The sequence below is a fragment of the Oncorhynchus gorbuscha genome, linkage group LG03 (assembly GCF_021184085.1).
Source record: "Oncorhynchus gorbuscha isolate QuinsamMale2020 ecotype Even-year linkage group LG03, OgorEven_v1.0, whole genome shotgun sequence".
Lineage (NCBI taxonomy): Eukaryota > Metazoa > Chordata > Actinopteri > Salmoniformes > Salmonidae > Oncorhynchus > Oncorhynchus gorbuscha.
In genome coordinates this window covers 102,767,559-102,773,639 of record NC_060175.1, presented here as the reverse complement: position 1 = coordinate 102,773,639, position 6,081 = coordinate 102,767,559, and positions in this window count along the sequence as shown.

The window sequence follows — 6,081 nt, the reverse complement described above, 5'->3', positions numbered from 1 at the left end:
GCTGTAATGCCATTTACTAGTCAGTGTTGGGGCGAAGTGAATTACATTCTGTAATGCCATTTACTAGTCAGTGTCTCACCTGTAGACTCACGCTATAATGCCATTTACTAGTCAGTGTCTCACCTGTAGACTCACACTATAATACCATTTACTAGTCAGTGTTGGGGAGTAGTGAATTACATTCTGTAATGCCATTTACTAGTCAGTGTCTCACCTGTAGACTCACACTATAATACCGTTTACTAGTCAGTGTCTCACCTGTAGACTCACACTATAATGCCATTTACTAGTCAGTGTCTCACCTGTAGACTCACACTATAATACCGTTTACTAGTCAGTGTCTCACCTGTAGACTCACACTATAATGCCATTTACTAGTCAGTGTCTCACCTGTAGACTCACACTATAATACCATTTACTAGTCAGTGTTGGGGAGTAGTGAATTACATTCTGTAATGCCATTTACTAGTCAGTGTCTCACCTGTAGACTCACACTATAATACCGTGCTTTACATTAGTCAGTGTCTCACCTGTAGACTCGCCATAATTATGGCCAGCACATTAGTTAAAAGTTCACCAAATCACAAGAGTAAATACCATTTACTAGCATGTCTCACCTGTAGACTCACACTATAATGCCATTTACTAGTCAGTGTCTCACCTGTAGACTCACGCTTATAATACCATTTACTAGTCAGTGTTTCACCCAGACTCACACTATAATACTCATTTACTAGTCAGTGTTGGGGAGTAGTGAATTACATTCTGTAATGCCATTTACTAGTCAGTGTTGGAGAGTAGTGAATTACATTCTGTAATGCCATTTACTAGTCAGTGTTGGGGAGTAGTGAATTACATTCTGTAATGCCATTTACTAGTCAGTGTTGGGGAGTAGTGAATTACATTCTGTAATGCCATTTACTAGTCAGTGTTGGGGAGTAGTGAATTACATTCTGTAATGCCATTTACTAGTCAGTGTCTCACCTGTAGACTCACACTATAATACCATTTACTAGTCAGTGTCTCACCTGTAGACTCACACTATAATGCCATTTACTAGTCAGTGTCTCACCTGTAGACTCACACTATAATACCATTTACTAGTCAGTGTCTCACCTGTAGACTCACACTATAATGCCATTTACTAGTCAGTGTCTCACCTGTAGACTCACACTATAATACCATTTACTAGTCAGTGTCTCACCTGTAGACTCACACTATAATGCCATTTACTAGTCAGTGTCTCACCTGTAGACTCACGCTATAATACCATTTACTAGTCAGTGTTGAGGAGTAGTGAATTACATTCTGTAATGCCATTTACTAGTCAGTGTTGGGGAGTAGTGAATTACATTCTGTAATGCCATTTACTAGTCAGTGTTGGGGAGTAGTGAATTACATTCTGTAATGCCATTTACTAGTCAGTGTTGGGGAGTAGTGAATTACATGCACTGTAGTTCAGCAGAATCATTTCATTACATCTTGCTGTAGCTTGGTGGTAGTTTAACTAAATCCAGACTTGGTAATATTTGCAGTAGTTCATTACTCTTTTGCTGTGTAGTTAACTACTGGAACTACACACTACTTTTTCTGAAGAAAGACTAATAATTATGGGTAAGGTAGTCCAGAATGTCCTTTCTGTTTGGGCCTCAGACCTGCCTGAATGTCCTTTTTGTTTGGGCCTCAGACCTGCCTGATTGTTCTTTCTGTTTGGGTCATCAGACTCAAGCCTGCCGCTTGATTGTTCTCTCTCTGTTTGGGCCAGTAATTCGCCTGCTGATTGTTCTTTCTTGAGTTTGGGCTCGTCAGACCTGCTCTGAATGTTCCTTCTGTTTGGGCCTGCACTGCCTGATTGTTCTTTCTGTTTGGGTCATCAGACCTGCCTGATTGTCCTTTCTCCTTCTGTTTGGGCCTCAAACCTGCCTGATTGTTCTCCTTTTTTCTGTTTGGCCTCAAACCTTGCCTGATTGTTCTTCTGTTTGGGTCATCAGACTCCAGTGTGCTCTGATTGTCCTTCTGTTTGGGCCTCAAACCTGCCTGATTGTTCTTTCTGTTTGGGTCATCAGACCTGCCTGATTGTCCTTTCTGTTTGGGCCTCAGACCTGACTGATTGTCCTTTCTGTTTGGGTCATCAGACCTGCCTGATTGTCCTTTCTGTTTGGGCCTCAGACCTGACAGATTCTCACTTCAAACTGTTTTTATGTGTAATAGGCTAAATTACACATTCTGTTAACATCTGTCTCCAGAGTGAATTGTTCTTGCAATTTGTAGTCTATAACATCTCAGATTTAGATATGATCATTTTTCACAAAGTAGTTTTGGTGTAGTGAACTACATTTTAAAAGTAACTTTAGTTAAGTAAACTATACTGAACAAAAATCTAAGCGCAACATGTGACCGTGACAGTTCATATAAGATAATCTGTCAATTGTAATAAATTCATTCGACCCTAATCTATGGATTTCACATGACTGGAAATACAGATGTACTGTTAATCTGTTGGTCACAGATACCTGAAAACAAAAGGTAGAGGTGTGGATCAGAAAACCAGTCCGTATCTGGTGTGACAAACCATTTGCCTCAAGCAGCGCGACAAATCTCCTTCACACAGAGTGGGTCAGGCTTTTTGATTGTGGCCTGTGGAATGTTGTCCCACTTCGCTTCAATGGCTGTGAAGTTACTGGATATTGGCGGGAACTGGAACGCGCTGTCCTACACGTCGATCCAGAGCATCCCAAACATGCTCAATGGATGACATGTCTGGTGAGTATGCAGGCCATGGAAGAACATGTTCAGCTTCCAGGAATTGTGTCCAGATCATTGCAACATGGGGCTGTTCATTATCATGCTGAAATATGAGGTGATGGTGGCGGATGAATGGCACGACAACGGGCCTCAGGATCTCTTCACGGTATCTCTGTGCTTTCAAATTGCAATCGATAAAATGCAATTGTGTTCGTTGTCCGTAGCTTATGCCTGTCCATACCATAACCCCACCACCACCACCATGGGACAATCAGTTAACAACGTTGACTTCAGCAAACCGCACAACGCCATTCACGTGGTCTGCGGTTGTGAGGCCGGTTGGTAGAGAAATGAACATGACATTCTCTGCCAACAGGTCTGTTGGATATCCCTGCAGTCAGCCCGCCAGTTGCCACGCTCCTTTAACTTGAGACATCTGTGGCATTGTGTTGTGTGATAAAACTGCACATTTTAGAGTGGCCTTTTATTGTCCCCCCGGCACAAGGTGCACCTGTGTAATGATCATGCTCTTTGAGTCCGGTGGATAGATAATCTTGGCAAAGTAGAAATGTTCACGAACAGGGATGTAAACAAATTTGGGCACAAAATTTGAGAGAAATACGATTTTTTTGTGCGTATGTAAAATTTGAGGGATATTTTTATTTCAACTCAGCATTTTTACATGTTGCGTCTATATTTTTGTCCAGTGTAACTTTTTCTTAAGGGAAGATTTAGTGTAGTTTAACTTATTTCCTGTGTGAAGTAATTGGTAGCTTGGTCAACTACATTTTCAGAGTAGCTTTCCTAACACTGTAACTGAACCAACACACATCTCAGTGTAATGATCTTCTTCTGCTGTTAGAAGAGAGGCAGACCGAAATGCAGCGTGTAGGTTACTCATGACCTTTAATAAAGATAAAGCGGTACATGAAATAATAGAAAATACAAAAACAACAAACAAGTGAAACAAATACAGCCTATCTGGTGACTAACACAAAGACAGGTACAATCACCCACGAAATACAACGCGCACTCAGGCTACCTAAATACGGTTCCCAATCCGAGACAACTAGAATCAGCTGACTCCAATTAGGAATCGCCTCAGGCAGCCAAGCCTAACTAGACACACCCCTAATAATACACACTCCCAATTAATACAAACCCTAATACGAAATACAACATATAAACCCATGTCACACCCTGGCCTACCCAAACATATAACAAAAACACAAGATACAATGACCAAGGCGTGACAGAACCCCCCTAAGGTGCGGACTCCGGACGCACCTCAAGAGCATAGGGAGGGTCCGGGTGGGCGTCTGTCCATGGTGGCGGTTCTGGCTTGGGACGTGGACCCCACTCCATAAATGTCCTAGTTCCTCCCCTACGCGTCCTAGGATAATCCACCTTCTCCGCCGACCATGGCCTAATAGTCCTCACCCTGATCCCCACATAACTGAGGGGCAGCTCGGGACCGAGGGGCAGCTCGAGACCGAGGGGCAGCTCGGGACAGAGGGGCAGCTCGGGACAGAGGGGCAGCTCGGGACAGAGGGGCAGCTCGGGACAGAGGGGCAGCTCGGGACAGAGGGGCAGCTCGGAATAGAGGGGCAGCTCGGAATAGAGGGGCAGCTCGGAATAGAGGGGCAACTCAGGATAGAGGGGCAACTCAGGATAGAGGGGCAACTCAGGATAGAGGGGCAACTCAGGATAGAGGGGCAACTCAGGATAGAGGGGCAACTCAGGACAGCGGGGCAGCCCAGGACAGAGAGGAAGCCTAGTACTGAAAGGAAGCTCAGTACTGAGAGGAAGCTCAGGCAGGTAGTAGGCTCCGGTAAATCCTGGCTGGCTGGTGGACCTGGATGATTCAGGTTGTCTGACCGATCTAGAAGATCTTGGCAGACTGGCACTTCTGGCGGATCCTGGCAGACTGGTGACGCTGGGCCGACTGGCGGCGCTGGGCAGACAGGAGACTCCGGCAGCGCAGGAGAGGAGAAAGGCTCTGGCTGCGCTGAACAGGCGAGGCGCACTGGACGCGCTGGGCCGACTGGGAGCACTGGTGGCGCTGGACAGACAGGAGACTCCGGCAGCGCAGGAGAGGAGAACAGCTCTGGTTGCGCTAAACAAGCGGGAGACTCCGATAGCGCAGGAGAAGAGAACAGCTCTGGTTGCGCTAAACAACCGGGAGACTCCGGCAGCGCAGGAGGGGAGAAAAGCACTGGCTGTGCTGAACAGGCGATGCGCACTGGACGCGCTGGGCCGACTGGGAGCACTGGTGGCGCTGGACAGACAGGAGACTCCGGCAGCGCAGGAGAGGAGAACAGCTCTGGTTGCGCTAAACAAGCGGGAGACTCCGATAGCGCAGGAGAAGAGAACAGCTCTGGTTGCGCTAAACAAGCGGGAGACTCCGGCAGCGCAGGAGGGGAGAAAAGCACTGGCTGTGCTGAACAGGCGATGCGCACTGGAAGCCTGGTGCGTGGTGCTGGAACTGGAGGTACTGGCGTGAGGACACGCACAGGAAGCCTGGTGCGGGGAGCTGCTACCGGAGGACTGGTGTGTAGAGGTGGCTCTGGATAGACCGGACCGTGCAGGCGCACTGGAGCTCTAGAGCACCGAGCCTGCCCAAGCTTACCTGGCTCGATGCCCACTCTAGCCCGGCCAATAGGAAGGGCTGGTATGAGTCTCAGCTGGCTCTGCACCCGCACTGGAAACACCGTGCGCTCCATAGCATAACACGGTGCCTGCCCGGTCTCTCTAGCCCAACGGTGAGCACAGGGAGTATGCACAGGTTTCCTACCTGGCATAACTATTCTCCCTTTTAGCCCCCCCAATAAATTTTTTGGGGTGACTTTCCGGTTTCCAACTGCGTCGCAGTGCTGCCTCCTCATACTCACACCTCTCCGCTTTAGCTACTTCTATTTCCTCCTTGGGACGGCGATATTCTCCCGGCTGCGCCCAGGGTCCTTTTCCGTCTAATATCATCTCCCAAGACCAGAAGTCCTCATATTGCTGCTCCTCACAATTAACAGGGAGAGTAGGCTCAGGTCTGACTCCTGACTCTGCCACTCTCTCTCTGCGCTTTCCCCCGTTACCTACGGTTTTCGCTCTGTATAGCCGTGCTCTCCTTTTCGATTCCATCCGTGTATAGCCCTCTTCGCATTGCTGTAGGGAATCCCAGGCGGGCTCTTGCACTCGCACTGGGTCGGCCGCCCACCTGTCAATTTCTTCCCACGTCATATAATCCCTGCTTCTGCCGTCCATATCGTCCTCCTTCAGATCCTGCCAGTTCACACGCTGCTCGGTCTGTGAATAGTGGTGGGTGATTCTGTAATGATCTTC